General features: G+C 45.5%; 1 protein-coding gene across 8 annotated transcripts in view; it reads right to left on the bottom strand.

Moving 5' to 3' along the window:
* The window catches only part of LOC115107952 (CYFIP-related Rac1 interactor A), a 28,003-nt gene extending 19,067 nt beyond the window's left edge, over positions 1 to 8,936 (bottom strand). For 2 of the 8 annotated variants that reach the window (XM_029631766.2, XM_029631764.2), the window contains exon 1: positions 8,817 to 8,934. The gene's annotated coding sequence lies outside the window, so the exon portion shown is untranslated. Of the gene's footprint in view, positions 1 to 618; positions 717 to 8,601; positions 8,765 to 8,816 lie in introns of those variants that run through there. The other 6 variants (XM_029631760.2, XM_029631767.2, XR_003860281.2 and 3 more) reach the window with 6 other exon arrangements.
* Between the last annotated feature and the right edge of the window lie 8,578 nt (positions 8,937 to 17,514).

Genomic DNA, 17,514 nt, shown 5'->3' with positions numbered 1-17,514 from the left:
GAAGAGGTCAGGGGAGCACTACTCATAAAACGACAGAACATGGTGAGCGTAATCTCCCCTGGCTGTATTCCACTGCGGTTATGAAACAACGGTATATTCCCCAACTACTGACGAAATAGAAGTAACACCAACAACAGATTTACAAGTCTGAATTTCAGCTTTTCAAACCAAGATGGCAAAACTTGCTGTAGGGCCCAGGCAGAGCACATCAAAAACGACACTAGAGTTTGAAATTAACTTCTGTCCGGGAGGAGGTTCGTAAAAGGCCTGGCAAGCGCAACTACTACTATTCAGTACCGTAGTACCAAATGTAAAGAGCATGTCGTTTGACAGCCACCAATTTGTCCCAAAACCTCCCCAATAACACAAACTTCACTTTTGGCCCGTTGTAAGAATACAAACCAAAAAGTTTTTAAAAACGACCCTCAAGCCAAATCCCTCAATTAGAGTAACATTTCGTGGCGTGATTGGTCATTTTAGCTTCATAACGAGGAAAGAACCATAAAAGTCCTTCTGAATATGTATTTAGCAGACTACGTAAGGCTAACATCTGGCCTTGGTTTACATGTCTGTAACCTCAGAGGTGAATATTACACGAGGACAGCGACAAATACTCACTGTAGTACAGTAGTAGTGGAGCACTGTAGACAGGATGTTATTCGGCAGCAAGGCAGTGTGTTTTGTGCGACAATGCCGACATCCTCCATTACGGTATCCTTTGAATTTAAAAAAAAAAAATGACAATAATGCTTTGGGACAAACGTCATACGACTTAGTGATTTAGGCTACCATATAAAATCATTTGTCACAGGCAAGCCAACAACCTAAAATGCATTAAGCTCAGGCTGAAGCATTTCAACTACAGCCTTAGCCCACAACTGCATGCTCCACTTGATCACAACCACCACGTGGCTGTGGCGCACTCATATCCATTCTTAAAGACCTTACACACATCACTGTTTGGACCAGCGAGAAAAACAGGCTTAAACTTCGGTTAGGAGAGCAGAGCTGTGCCTCCCTCGGGCTTGGAGCTCCAGTAATGGGTCAGGGAGCAGAGCTCAGCTTCAGGGAGGCTGGCTGAGTTCTGCCCTTATATGGGCAGAGGGCATGGGGGTTGGGTGTGGCGGGGAACCTGCCTACCCACCCACCATGGTTGCCTTGCTTCCTCTGGCCGACCGCCACATGGACAAGCCCTCCTCTGAAGGGCACTCAGCTGCTCACTCCCATTAGCACGGCTGGGCTAAAGGCCGGGGCTGAACTCAGACAAATGCACTGCAGCCCCCACATGTGGATTTGCAGTAAGAGGGAGGGAGATTATGACGTCTGACGAACACTGTACAGAGGTTAAGGGTCACGGCATCAAAGCGACATGATCAATTTTAGACGTCGCCTCACTCGTCTGGCTTCTTGTTTACCAAGCGCTGTAGACCTTCAATTAAAGCAAACAGTGGGAAGAGCGAGAGACAGAGCTAAAGGGTTAAGGAGGAAACAGAGGTAAACAACAAGAGCTCTTTAATCAGTCAGCCCAGCCAGTCAGTCAGTGGCACTGAGAGACTGAGGGTTGCTGTGGTATTCAGAGCCAGAGAGGAGTGCCCTGCCCTGCCTGCCCTTACAAACAGTTCATTACCGTGTGGGACTCCAGGCGTAAAAAAATCCTCCTACGTCGACCTCTTCGGCCTGAATAGCACTTCTGTTCTGGTGGTTTCTGCAAGTCAAAAGCACTGAGATACAAAGGAGCCATTTCTCAGTGTGTGTGTGTGTGAGAGAGAGAGAGAATCACTACAGGCCTTTTTCCTGGGGGTGGAGACTGCTATGGCTACGCTAAGCCCACCATGTAAGCACAGAAATGTTAGGCCTATTTGTCGTAAGATTTCAAAATGGGTCGCTTTTATCCTAAGCAACTGCTATTCAGTAGATAATGTAAGAATCAAACCCACTCTGGTGTAACGAGCACTGGCTGAGCGATTAGAACCGTACACTGTATATGATTAGACAGTATAGTCTGAGGATAATAGCCATGATAGAGTGTTGTCTGAATGAGATATAGCCTAGGCCCGAAGCCAGAGGTCATTACTCCGGCCGGTCCGCTTAGGATTCAGTGACACGTGGTTGTGGAGGAGAGGTGTTGAACCTGCCCTTTTGGCTGTGAACCATATCAGGCTGTCAAACATATCTTAGCCACCCCACCTCGTTACTTCCTCCTCAAACACGGTCCAAATTCCTCACCGTCGCACTGCAGCTGCTGGCCAGCAGGTTGTCGTCGGCAACACAGAGTTAAATTATAGAACGAAAGACCGCCTATAAGGGAAGAGTGGTTTTCATATACGCCTCTTTGGGCTTCCAACCTCAAACAAACCTAGTAAAACAGTTATCTGTACTGTTTTGTCTTTCACGTATTTTCTTTGGTACGAATAAATAAAACCTAAAAATCAAAACATCTCAGGAAATTTGCAAAAGAGGTAGATAGTTGAACAAAGCTAAATGAATGAAGTCATGTTATGATAGTTTCAGGACTTCCTTCACACTACTGTCGAAGCATGCTCGCTCAACTTGATACATTTCTGAATATTGCACTTGACACGTGGTCTTTTTTTGGCGCATTCGGTTATTACATACTACCCACAGACGGGTGACTGCGCTTCTTTCTCGCTTGAACAATATTCCCAGTACTTTCACAGACTGTTACCATTACAAAAACAGCATAAATCTCCCTCCTGTTCGAGCAGCTGCTGTAATCAATGAGCACGCTGCGGAGCTGAGAACAGACAAGCAGCCACGCAGGGGCCAAGGTTTACAGTCAAGATCAGATACCAGCTAGAGAACTCTGTAAAAGAGCGGTAATGAAGGCGTAGCTAGCAGGCTAACTCTCCAGGATTAAGCCTATATCACTGACCAGTCTTTTCAAAATCTTAAGGCGACTAACGACTGAACTGTATGGCATTATTTGTCCGAGTGCATGGCTAACCGCCCCTCCTGAATAAACCAAGTTTTAGGGCCACCATTGACCGGTCGTCAACTAAACTATTAGGGACTCATGACTGAACAGTTCCTGTGTAGCCGTGTCATTTTTGGGCAGGTAACATGGGATGAAAGTCAATCACGTTAACGACTAGGGTAAGGAAACTGGTGTTTCCAAAGCATTAGGTGGCTTACAAAGAACTGTACTTACGGCAAAAAATAAGCTATGAAATATGCCTATGACAGACTGTTGAGGCATTTTCAACCAGAGATTGACAAATCGATAAAAATATAGGCCTATTTTTACCTACACTATGATTCATGCCTCCGCTCTGGTTTCAACATTGCTCGTGTCCGTCTGATGGTCATTAGGCTATAGCAGAAGGCAGAATTGTCTACGATGTCAATGTAGCGGACTAACAAATTAGGTTACAGTGTGTTTGACGTCATTTCAAATGGGCTACCAGTGGGAGACTTAGGCTTACTGTTCGTAGATTTTTCAACATTTATAGGCCCATTTCCTTCTACACAACACACAAAGTGCTTTGAAAAGCAGGTCATGGGTCACGTCAACGCCATTATCCCAGAAACCCACTCCGATTTGCATTCCGCCCCAACAGATCTACAGATGATGCAAATCTCTATTGCACTCCACACTGCCCTTTCACACCTAGACAAAAGGAACAGCTATGTGAGAATGCAATTTATTGACTACAGCTCAGCGTTCAACACCATAGTGCCCTCAAAACTCATCACTAAGCTAAGGACCCTGGGATTAAACACCTCTTTGCAACTGGACTTCCTTGCGGGCCAACCCCAGGTGGTAAGGGTAGGTAACACAGCCGCCACGCGGTCCCCTCCTGAACTCCCTGTTCACGCATGACTGCACGGCCAGGCACGACTCAAACACCATCATTAAGTTTGCCGATGACACAATAGCGGTAGGCCTGATCACCAATAACGACGAGACTGACCATCTCCCTATAGGCTGAGACCTGACCGTGTGGTGCAAGGATAATAACCTCTCCCTCAACGTGATCAAGACAAAGGAGATGATTGTGGACTAGAGGAAAAGGAGGAAAGAGCACGCCCCCATTCTCATCGACGGGGCTGTAGTGGAGCAGGTTGAGAGTTTCAAGTTCCTTGGCGGCCACATCACCAACAAACTAACATGTTCCAAGCACACCAAGACAGTTGTGAAGAGGGCACGACAAAACCTATTCCCCCACAGGAGACTGAAAAGATTTGGTAATGGGTCCTCAGATCCTCAAAAAGGTTCTACAGCTGCACCATCGAGAGCACCCTGACGGGGTTTGCATCACTGCCTGGTGCGGCAACTGCTTGGCATCTGACCGCAAGGCACTACAGAGGGTAGTGCGTACAGTCAAGAACATCACTGGGGCCATGCTTCCTGCCATCCAGGACCTCTATACCAGGCAGTGTAAGAGGAAGGCCCTAAAAACTGTCAAAGACTCCAGCCACCCTAGACAGACTGTTCTCTCTGCTACCACACGGCAAGCGGTATCAAAACACCAAGTCTAGATCCAAGAGGCTTCTAAACAGCTTCTACACTCCAAGCCAAAAGACTCCTGGATTTCTAATTAAATGGCTACCCAGACTATTTGCATTGCCCCCCCCCTCCCTCTTTTACACTACTGCTACTCTGTTATCATCTATGTATACTCACTTTAATAACTACCTACAGTCACTTTAATAACTCTACCTACATGTACATATTACCTCGACTAACCGGTGCCCCCCACACATCGACTCTGTACCGGTACCCCCTGTATATAGCCTCGCTATTGTTATTTTACTGCTCTATAATTATTTGTTACTTTTATTTGTACTTTTTTTTGTATTTTTCTTAAAACGGCATGTAAGTAAGCATTTCACTGTAAGGTTTACCCACACCTGTTGTATTCTGCGCATGTGACAAATAAAATTTGATTAGCCTGCAACCTTGCGCTTAGATGTCAACACAAAGCGTTAGTCTCAGACTCTCCGGATATGAATGAGAAAAGTGAAACGTGAGCAGGACGTTTGTTTACTGCCAGAGTGCAGCCATATAACCGGGGCAATTCAGTTCAAACACATATTTCCCCCAGACAGACAGGTTGGGTGAAACAGGAACTCAAACTACCAGATGATCATTTGCAGAGCATTTCAGAGCGGCACGGGGGCAGGCACGGCCATATACAAATAACTCCTTTCCTGTCTGGTGAAAAAAAACGAAGCAGAAAAATTTAATCCTGGAAGCCCAATATTGAACAGAAACAAAACATCTGAAAAATGGCTACGATGGCAGTGTTTCCGCTGCAATTATTTAGCTGTGGAAAATCAATGCCTCCATGGCATTTTGTTTTCTGACGAGGTGCCCTTTGAAGATGCTGGAACAGTCCACATTTGCTTTTCCTCCGCAAACCTAACGAGTAACAAATAGGGGAAAGAAACAACAGAAACGCCCCAGTAGAACAGTTTATCTGCGTCTTCTATCTGAGATAAATATTTCCCTCGAGGCACAGAATCGAATTCAGCCTGCAATAATAGGCTATTATTTAGTCGGCTAATCAAACTTTTACCGGCCGCACCGGTTTGCACTTTATATGGCCTGCGTATGGTTTAACGAACGAAAGCCTGAATTCATGTAATAATTAACCAAATAATTGAACACAAAATAGGCTACCGCGTTGTTGACCTTCCAAACGTTTGATTTCACTCACGCAGCACCTGTACAATGGTGTTGTAGCCTATTCCCCGATCATAACCTTTTCAGTTTATTTCTCCGGTTCTCCAAGTTACCCATTTATGCATGAGCTAGGCTCTCCAGGCAAAGTAAACTTAGCAATGTTTTGTATCATCACGTGGGGAGAGGGAACATAAACTCTGCATATGGACAAATTAGAAGGTTTTAGCACGACACAAATAAGGGAGAGTGCCCAGGTCCTCCTCCTCTCATTGTATGGACCATGAATAGGCTACATGAAAACACTGCTATGGCATGTAGGCTAAGACCATGGACACGTCCATTTTAACACCACCAACACTCATCACTTCATTACACAGATCAGAGCATTGAACAATATAGCCCAGAGTCATAAAGATCAGATTTATACATGACTAAGATCACTTTACTGGTCATATGATGGTTCTGAGGTAGCCTAAAGGCTGGTTCAGAGATGAAGGGGTTAAGTCAGACAGCCAACCCATCTATGCCTATCCAGAGGCATCCCAATCTTATCATGGCTGAGTCTGAGCAATGAGGCTCAGGTCTGCGCTGCTGCTGTCTGAATCCAGTCCATATGGCCCTTTAGCTGATTCAGCATGCTGCTGCACCCTGATGGGCCATGGTAAACTGCCTGATAATCTGCAGAGGGCATCTGAGAGGAGACCAGGGGGGGGGGGGGGGGCAATAACAGACGGCAGTCGCTAGTCTTCATTATAAGAGTGCTATATATAATCTGGGCCTAATGGTGTATTATTGTGTCCCTGAGATGTTTCCGTGAAACAATTCTCCATGCGTTGAAAGACCTGATCGTCTGACCCTTAGGCGCATGTCTTGAATAAAGCTCAGAGGAATTACTTGGTTAGCTAGGCCAATACCAAAATCAGATATTAGGCAATTGGAGGAAATCCAGTGGGATAATAAATGTTATGCCCCAAAATAAGATTGACGCAAAGCTTTATTTAGACTTCAACTAATGACTACCAAAGTTTTAAAAAAGTAGGCTAGTTCTCTATATAAAAAAAAGTGTTTTCAATAACACAACATGATGAAGACTAAACATTCAAAGAAAATAACAATTCTGGCAAAGTTTAGGTTAAAACACAAAAAGCACATTCGTGCAAAATATAAAATCAGACAATGTCTAAGGTATGTGTTTGCTACTGGTGATATGACACCGCAGGAGCAGTGCAAAACCACAATAAACAGCAACCCTCTGACAGGTTGTGAAAGTGGCAAGCACACGCATCCTGTTTTTCAGTCACAGTCAGGTGCACAAAACTGAGCAGAGGACATTTGTGGATTAACTATGATTTTACACTCGCTTCTCTGCCAGCTGGAGGGAAAGTGGAGAATTTTGGGTGGGCAAACTATGCTGATATTTTATTTAACTAGGCAAGTCAGTTAAGAACAAATTCTTATTACAATGACAGCCTACCGGGGAACAGTGGGTTAACTACCTGGTTTCAGGGGCAGAACAGATTTTTACTGTGTCAGCTCAGGGATTCGAACCAGCAACCGAAGCCCAACACTAACCACCAGGCTACCTGCCGCCCATGCTTTGCCAAGAGCTAATAGTTTACTTCAAGTTCTTTCGCACTCAGTCCCTATTACATGTTTATATGATCCAACGAGTCACTCAACATGATATCTGGTGTCTATAAATCTCTGACAAAGTCCTCACAAACTGTACAATAATTGATTAGTCAAGGTTCAAGGATCCTCAACAGGGAAATAAAGAACAATATCTTAAATTGCTCCAATTAGGTCAGAGTAGGTACAGTATTTGCAGTATGACACTGTGGCAAAAACAAGGGTCAAGAGGAAGTTTAACCTACTTACACAGTTCAGTCATTTCCAGGTCAAATGATCCATATTCACAAGACCCATCTAACGTAACAGTGACAGCGCTGACTGAGGAAATGCTGCAACAAGATACCTGGCGTTCCAACCAAAACTAAACACACCAAGAGGCCCTGCTCCTAACTCAGCGTTGAGAAGTGCAGCTGTCGCTGTACGTCCAACAATCGGCAGCGTTTCACAATGGATCAGGCACAATAATAAATCAGGGAATCCTCTGGTGGTGAGGGAATAGCGCAGGCTGGTTTGGGCACAGACAGAAACACAAAAATGCCAAGTATTTGGGTGGTCCAGTCAGCTAGCTATGTTCCCATGTCTAACCAATGAAGGTCCATTTTCCTGCCTGCTGCTGACTTGTTTGTGTGCCTATGATGAATCTGTTGGAGCGGCTCTCTCTAATCTGCAATCACTTTCCCAGGAGCTAGCAGCAGAGTCATTAATTGCCAGTTAGTTGGTTGTCAAGTGAGAAACAGCTGTTGCGGTCTGATACTGGCAGCAGCGCCCTGAAGACAAAAATCACTAGACTCCATTGCCGGTTTGGCAGGTTGGCACATAGAGATCCTATTCCCAATTGTATGAGCTGGATGCCCTGAGCTAGGAAGTAATTTACAGTTTTGATTTTGCTTCTAGGCATTCACCTGAATGCCTGAGACACTGGCCTGAGGCTAGTGATGTTGTAGTTATCAGTTAAAACAGCAAGCTAGCTAACGTTAAAGTATGTGAAAAGATACTGTGCAATGCCCCCATGGCCATGCCCAACTGGACTACGGAGAGCTGTTGATATTCAGATTTGAAAAGGTCCAACTACCTCTTGATAAACTAGGATATTGTTACTTTAAAGTCGTGTAACAGTATGAACATGCAAGGCAGCAGCAGTTAGCAGCACACTTTAGCTAGCTAGTTGGCTCACTAGACTAGTAGCACTACTGTCAAGCTCATGACCAGAAAACAATTTCATTGCCGAAAAGAACTCCGTATTTGGAAGTTTTACTACGTTTTTAAAAATAATGATTTAGATACAAATAGGCAATTGTTAGCTAATGGATTTAGTTACCTACCTAATTCACCATGTATGCATTCGTATTTTGGCAAACACACGAGTAGGCTAGCTACGTTAGCAATCTCACTTCCTGCGGCGTTTTCTATCCATATGAACTCGCTTGGCACTAACTGATTCTGCGTCGCTAACGTCGGCTACACATTTCCGAGACTACCGTTTATCTTAATTAGCCAAACAACGGCTCTTAAAAGTTGCTCGCTCAATTACACTTACCAGTGACTTCTTAAAATACTACTTTTGAATGGGAGATCCGATGTCTCTGCACCCCGATAGGCCACTTTCACCCCCTACTTTCAACCTTACAACAACGCTGTTTTTTCCACGGACCCCTCCCTCCAACACCGTTATAAAGCGTGTCTCTAAGCCCCGCCCATACCAAAATGTCATTGGTTAGTATATAGGCGCCGTCCGATATTGACCAATAAAACGGAAATTAGCTTACCTCTTTGGCCAATAGTGACGTCGAAAACGCACTGTGGTTGTGTCTCGCACTATGGCTGAAAAATAATGAAATGAGACTGGGGATGCAGTAGATATGAATTAATCTTTTCTAATAAGTGTTGAAATCTAGACTTTGAATGTATCCATACGGCCTTGCTGTCTATGTGATGAAGGTACTCCTCACAAAGTGGCAAGATGTTGACCTATGCGAACTAAACTGTATTTTCAATATTAGTATCTGTTGTGTCCCTACCCCAGTTTTGAAATACAGCAAATTGCCATCAGATACCTCAGGGTAAATTGGAATCCAATGTGTAGAGTAGTTCAGCTCAAGCTGAACCTCGGCAAGACGGAGCTGCTCTTCCTCCCGGGGAAGGACTGCCCATTCCATGATCTCGCCATCACGGTTGACAACTCCATTGTGTTCTCCTCCCAGAGCGCTAAGAACCTTGGCGTGATCCTGGACAACACCCTGTCGTTCTCAACTAACATCAAGGCGGTGGCCCGTTCTTGTAGGTTCATGCTCTACAACATCCGCAGAGTACGACCCTGCCTCACACAGGAAGCAGCGCAGGTCCTAATCCAGGCACTTGTCATCTCCCGTCTGGATTACTGCAACTCGCTGTTGGCTGGGCTCCCTGCCTGTGCCATTAAACCCCTACAACTCATCCAGAACGCCGCAGCCCGTCTGGTGTTCAACCTTCCCAAGTTCTCTCACGTCACCCCGCTCCTCCGCTCTCTCCACTGGCTTCCAGTTGAAGCTCGCATCCGCTACAAGACCATGGTGCTTGCCTACGGAGCTGTGAGGGGAACGGCACCTCAGTACCTCCAGGCTCTGATCAGGCCCTACACCCAAACAAGGGCACTGCGTTCATCCACCTCTGGCCTGCTCGCCTCCCTACCACTGAGGAAGTACAGTTCCTGCGCAGCCCAGTCAAAACTGTTCGCTGCTCTGGCCCCCCAATGGTGGAACAAACTCCCTCACGACGCCAGGACAGCGGAGTCAATCACCACCTTCCGGAGACACCTGAAACCCCACCTCTTTCAGGAATACCTAGGATAGGATAAAGTAATCCTTCTCACCCCCCTTAAAATATTTAGATGCACTATTGTAAAGTGGCTGTTCCACTGGATGTCTTAAGGTGAACGCACCAATTTGTAAGTCGCTCTGGATAAGAGCGTCTGCTAAATGACTTAAATGTAAATGTAAATGTAGTAAGTTTTCCTTTGTGCAATGCCAGCTCAATCATCAAGGCTTTATAAAGATTGATTGATGTGCTCACAGCATTGACAACATGTTCCCCCGATATTCAGAACAGGTAAATTCATCCCCACAATCATTCATTTTAAATCAATACAAAAAAACAGGTCGGGGCCCCCCACACGTCATACGCAATGGCAACACGTGTAGAATAGCAGGACATTTGCTTTAAAACTGTTTTTCTTTCTCTCATCCTCATTGGTAAAATGTGAAGAATAGTATGAGATGAGCTATAAAACAGCAAAATGTGTAGAATTGCAGGAAATTAGCCTTTTAAAGGATATTTTCTGTGTAACAATTAAGTATCTTACTGTGATTGTTTTCAATTAAAATGGTAAAAAATAAACAAAAAATTGCTTCTAGGCAAAGAGCAATTTCTCAAGCTAGAATTTTGCTAGGACTGTCTGGGAGTGGTCCAAGTGGGAGGGGAAAACTGAAAATTAGCTGTTATTGGCAGCGAGGTTTGCAACTCTCTTTCTTATTGGTCTACTAACTCATTTACCGCCTAGTGATGTCACCAGGCAGTCCAAAACTCCATCCCACCAAAACAGGCTGAAATTTCACGCTGTCATTTCATACAGCTCTTACATTAAAAGGGTATTAATCATAATTTCCACAGTTTCAGAGTATTATTCCAACCTCATAGTGTGGAAATATATAAAAACACAGGAAAATCATGGTTTTAACTGCAGTGTACTTTTAAAACGGGAACATTCTCTCTCAGCCTCATGACATAATGTGTAGAATAGCATTATAAAACTGAATATTTCTCTCTGCCCCATGGCAAAATGTGTTGAAATGGAAGTTAGCAGGGGTGGGTGGGTTGTGGGGCTCCCTGGACGTAGGTGTTCCCCAGATCACAGCAAGGACAAGATAACAGGAAGAGGACTTTTAATGCCACATGGCACAAAGACTATTCATGGATAGAGTATTCACGTGTGGGTATGTTTGCCACCTTTAGAGCCCAGCCTTGAACCAGTTACATCAACCCTAAACCTTCAGTACCAGCACGTTAAATATTACTCCTGGACTCTCCTCTGACTCTCTTTCTCTCTCTCTGTCCAACAATCATTCAGCCAGTCCTTTGTTCAACTCATACCACATTCAACCCTGAGGTGTCCCAGTGCCAGAGACCGTACTTCTTTAATATTAAAGGGATAGTTCACCCAAATTACAACATTGGTTTCCTTACCCTGTAAGCAGACTATGGACATGGTATGCCAACAATCAAGGCTCCTTAACAGTTTTAGCTTACAGTTTTAGCTTACTGCTACCTTCAAGCCATAAGACAGCTGAACAGTTAATCAAATGGCTACCTGGACTATTGACATTGACCCCCTTATTTTATTATAATTTTATTAATTGACTCTCTTGCACAGGCTCGATGTATATTCACTACACACTCACACATACCACACTAACACTCCAACACACACACACACACGGACACACACACACAAAATTCACACACACACACACACACACACACACACACACACACACACACACACACACACACACACACACACACACACACACACACACACACACACACACAGGTGCTCGTAAGTAATCATTTCAGTAATAACGCACTTGTAGTCCAATATTTACTGTACGATATTTACTGACAGTGAGCTGTGAAAATATAACACTGTGCAGACATGCATGCAACATTCTGCATACAGTGGAATTCACTATTTGATGCAAGACTGATACCCTCTATAAGAAATGTGCTAAAGGCCATCTTTTACAGTCTAAATGTCATTTTAATGGTACAATTCTTGAATGGAAAATTCTCTTAACATTTATGAATAACTTAAAATAAATAGAACTTAAATATACATTAACCTCTTATATTAAAATATATTAACATTATCATCTATAGAATGATATAACAAACAAAATAATAAAATCAGCAGCAGATTTTTGAACTAAGTATACATGCCAACTAGAAAATTAGCAGCTGTAAAAATGGAAAATGGAAAACAAAATGGAAATAAAAAGGCCTGATGGTGGCGCTAGAGGAAAGGTCAAGTGGTCATCAAATCATTAGGTTTCTTCCACTTAGGGTCTTGATTGTGCGCAACAAATTGTATGGCAATCCAGCCATTACTTTGCGATATATCTTTTTCTCAGTCTGTTCTCAGTCTTGTTCTCAGCCTGTGGGCATCATGTGTGTAGTGATCCAATATCCATAGCCATGCCATTAAACAGTTATCACTGGCCCTTGCTCAGCCTTACTCACCAAAAGCCCAGCACCGAGCCTTCTTGCTAGCAAAGTCACTGATCAAGTCCAGCTTTCTAGCTAACTGACTTTCAATGGATAGCATGGCAAGACTGCAAAGCCTGTTCTGGGACATAGTGGACCTCAAATAGTTTTTAAATCAGTTTTAGCTTACTGAAATCTATCTTGCCACCAGCAGCAGTCACAGGCAGTGGTGCAAAATATAAATAAAGCAATGTAAACTTCTTAAAAAATGCTTTGCAGCTGCATCTTACAAATTGCATTCAGGAAAGTTAGAGGGGACAGTGGCAGCATATACAGTGTCCAGGTGTCTCACTTTCTTTTGAAACCCAGGCACACAGAAGGGACTTTATCCTCATTAATCTGCCCAACTTTCAGAACAGCAGAAAATTCTTCAACCATTTTTGCAGTGGTGTCAAACCCGGTGTCCAAGTCACTTATGATGTTGTCCATAGCAATAAAAAAAACACTGTGTCCCGAAACATCGTTGCTGCACTGTCCTGAGCTGTCTCCTCTTGAGAGGTCTCACCATGGAATCTCTTCCTTTTCCTCTGGCGGCTGTGTTCCTTGCTAAATTGAGATGCAACATCCACTTGAGAAGCAATCAGTGTTGTCTCAGACAGGAGAGACTCCCATCCATCTCTTAAGAGCCTGCATCTCTTCCTTTACGGCTCTGATATTGGCTGCCTCTGTGTCAAGTGAGATTTTTCATGACTGGAAAATCACATTCCTGTCCTCAATGCATTTCAGTACCTGAAAATATGCCAACTGAGATGTCATTCAACACAATGCTGCTCACCTCCTTCTTCAGTTGGAACTAGGGCTGGTTCAGGGGTATGAGGATGGGGAGACAGGGCTGGTTCAGGGGTATGGGGATGGGGATGGGGAGACAGGGCTGGTTCAGGGGTATGGGGATGGGGAGACAGGGCTGGTTCAGGGGGATGGGGATGGGGAGACAGGGCTGGTTCAGGGGTATGGGGATGGGGATGGGGAGACAGGGCTGGTTCAGGGGTATGGGGATGGGGAGACAGGGCTGGTTCAGGGGGATGGGGATGGGGAGACAGGTCTGGTTCAGGGGTATGGGGATGGGGAGACAGGGCTGGTTCAGGGGGATGGGGATGGGGAGACAGGGCTGGTTCAGGGGATGGGGATGGGGAGACAGGTCTGGTTCAGGGGTATGGGGATGGGGAGACAGGTCTGGTTCAGGGGTATGGGGATGGGGAGACAGGGCTGGTTCAAGGGTATGGGGATGGGGAGACAGGGCTGGTTCAGGGGTATGGGGATGGGGAGACAGGGCTGGTTCAGGGGTATGGGGATTGGGATGGTGAGACAGGGCTGGTTCAGGGGTATGGGGATGGGGATGGGGAGACAGGGCCGGTTCAGGGGGATGGGGATGGGGAGACAGGGCTGGTTCAGGGGGATGGGGATGGGGAGACAGGGCTGGTTCAGGGGTATGGGGATGGGGATGGGGAGACAGGGCTGGTTCAGGGGGATGGGGAGACAGTGCTGGTTCAGGGGATGGGGATGGGGAGACAGGGCTGGTTCAGGGGGATGGGGATGGGGAGACAGGGCTGGTTCAGGGGGATGGGGATGGGGAGACAGGGCTGGTTCAGGGGATGGGGATGGGGAGACAGGGCTGGTTCAGGGGGATGGGGATGGGGAGACAGGGCTGGTTCAGGGGTATGAGGATGAGGAGACAGGGCTGGTTCAGGGGGATGGGGATGGGGAGACAGGGCTGGTTCAGGGGTATGGGGTTGGGGATGGGGAGACAGGGCTGGTTCAGGGGTATGGGGATGGGGAGACAGGGCTGGTTCAGGGGTATGGGGAGACAGGGCTGGTTCAGGGAGATGGGGATGGGGAGACAGGGCTGGTTCAGTGGTATGGGGATGGGGAGACAGGGCTGGTTCAGGGGGATGGGGATGGGGAGACAGGGCTGGTTCAGGGGGATGGGGATGGGGAGACAGGGCTGGTTCAGGGGTATGGGGATGAGGAGACAGGGCTGGTTCAGGGGGATGGGGATGGGGATGGGGAGACAGGGCTGGTTCAGGGGGATGGGGATGGGGAGACAGGGCTGGTTCAGGGGTATGGGGATGAGGAGACAGGGCTGGTTCAGGGGGATGGGGATGGGGAGACAGGGCTGGTTCAGGGGTATGGGGATGGGGAGACAGGGCTGGTTCAGGGGATGGGGAGACAGGGCTGGTTCAGGGAGATGGGGATGGGGAGACAGGGCTGGTTCAGTGGTATGGGGATGGGGAGACAGGGCTGGTTCAGGGGATGGGGATGGGGAGACAGGGCTGGTTCAGGGGTATGGGGATGGGGAGACAGGGCTGGTTCAGTGGTATGGGGATGGGGAGACAGGGCTGGTTCAGGGGGATGGGGATGGGGAGACAGGGCTGGTTCAGGGGTATGGGGATGGGGAGACAGGGCTGGTTCAGGGGGATGGGGATGAGGAGACAGGGCTGGTTCAGGGGGATGGGGATGGGGAGACAGGGCTGGTTCAGGGGGATGGGGATGGGGATGGGGAGACAGGGCTGGTTCAGGGGGATTGGAATGGGGATGGGGAGACAGGGCTGGTTCAGGGGGATGGGGATGGGGAGACAGGGCTGCTGAGCCTGAAGCTACATCTGTTGGGTCTGGCACCAGGCAGGAGCAGGGACAACTGATTTATTATGAATAGCTAAAAGTTTGCCTGCATTGATTAAATGTCGGCTGAAAGAGGAGCGAAACACTCTCCCTGATCCTTCTTATATTCATACATATATACATTTTTTACACATATTTTACTCTTTTTTTGGGTAGGCACAAAACTATCTTCTACTTCCATTAATTTAAAAAAATGGTACCGGTTACCTTCAGACGAGGCCCAGATAGTGTGTAGGTCAAAACAGATATCGCCAGCTTAAATGGACAGATTTTTGTATTATGTCATTTAGATTGACGCACCGGTGCCTCAATCGACTCTAGAGGGTATAGTCCCAAGTTCTTGTTTTAAATGACAGCTGTTTGTTAGACTGAATATAAGGACTCATGTATATATATACAGCATAAGTAGAAGAATACCTTATATATATATATATATTGTAAGGTATTCTTCCACTTATGCTGTTTCAAAATACGCCTCAAGAGAGGCCATGGCAAACTGTAGAATTGCAGGAACTTTTTTAAATGTAAATATGATTTCTTTTTTGGAACTCAGTCAGGGTCTCAACTTAGAATGGTAGAATAGACAAGGTGCAAGTGGAAGTTTTGTTGTTTATATAGCTGGCTAGACTAATTTACCAATCAAAAAATTGTTAGATTCATTGACTGACATAACAAGAGAAAAAAAATGTGTCTTGTTATGAAAGTCAATGACAGTCACTCAATTAGCCATGTCAGCTAACAATCTTTAGATCGGTAAGTTAGTCTAGCCAGCTTTCTTAAGTAACCACGGCCTGAATAGCGGTCGGGCATGTGCCCAGGGGCACTGATCTCCAGGGTGCATCAAAGCTGGGACCGAGAGATTGAAAAACAGCTTCTATGCTGCCTACATTGAGACCCAAACACTGGACAAAAAAAAAATGGATCACTAGTCACTTTAAACAAAGCCACTTTAAATAATGGCACTTTAATATTGTTTACATATCTTAAATTACTCATATCACATGTATAAACTGTATTTTATACCATCTACTGTACCTTGCCTATGCCACTGGGCCGTCGCTCATCCATATACTTATGTATATATTCTCATTCACCCCTTTAGATTTGTGTGCATTGGGTACTTGTTGAGGAATTGTTAGATTACTTGTTAGATATTACTGCACTGTCGGAACTAGAAGCACAAGCATTTCGCTACACTCGCATTAACATCTGCTAACCATGTGAATGTGACCAATACAATTTTATTTGATTGATTTTGTTAGTCACTCTCACTCAAATATCATTAACATGGCATAAGTCATGGCAAAATGTGTAGAATTGCAGGAAATTTGCTTTAAAACGGAAAAAATGTATTTCCACCCCATGCCAAAATAGTTACAATTGCAGGAAATTAGCTTTAAAACTGCACATTTCTTCTCTCTCTGCCAAATGGCAAAAAGAGTAGAATTGCATGAAATTTGTAAAAAAAAAAGTAAATCAACATTTTCTCTCTGCCCCATGGCTAAATGTGTAGAACTGCAGAAAACTTGCTTTAAAACTGCAGCATTTTCTCTCTGCCCCATGAGAAAATGTGTAGAATTACAAGAAATGTACCTGAAAACGAAAATGTTTCTCCGCCGTCAAGAGAGCGGCTACTAAACTGTTTTGCCCAGGCGGTAGAGTGTGAGAGGGCAACCAAATCTTGCCTAGGGCCCCCAAAAGGCTAGATCTCCTATCATACTCTGCCAGGGGTGCAATTTTCAATGGTGATCGGGGGGACATGTCCCCCCACATTCTGAAATTGCATTTTTGGCTCAGCTAGTTTTATCATTGGAATGTGATACAAAACGAGGCAATGGTGTGCTTTAGGACCATGCGGACGCCTGCGAGCGGTCGGGTATGCTGTTTGTAGTGTTTTCCGACTGGATAAAAATAAAGTTACCCCAGCTTCTAAAACCAAAGTTGTGCCCCTGTACTCTGCTATTTGTCTTGCCATCCCTGGCACATCTCGTGTCACCTGTGCATAGCTGCATACTCACACCACAGATAGAGCAGTGAGACAGGTATTTCACCGGATGTACAAATGTGTAGCATCCTCTTGGCGTTTCCACTCACTACCAAATATGGAGAGGAAGCCCAGTTGCCGGCAGTGGGAGAAGATGGAACGAGATGGATTTTGGCCGACATTCTGCTAATTTTCTCATTGATGAAGCCTTTGATCTCAATACATTTTTCTGTTCCTTTTTACTATAAACAGTTGTCTAAGTTTTCTAGATTTGACCCTTTTCTAAATTTGAACAGTGTTAGGCGAACAGAGTTATTGCACATGCACTCTTCACGGA

Source organism: Oncorhynchus nerka, linkage group LG24, assembly GCF_034236695.1.
Source record: "Oncorhynchus nerka isolate Pitt River linkage group LG24, Oner_Uvic_2.0, whole genome shotgun sequence".
Classification (NCBI taxonomy): Eukaryota; Metazoa; Chordata; class Actinopteri; order Salmoniformes; family Salmonidae; genus Oncorhynchus; species Oncorhynchus nerka.
This window is presented reverse-complemented; position numbering and strand designations above follow the sequence as displayed.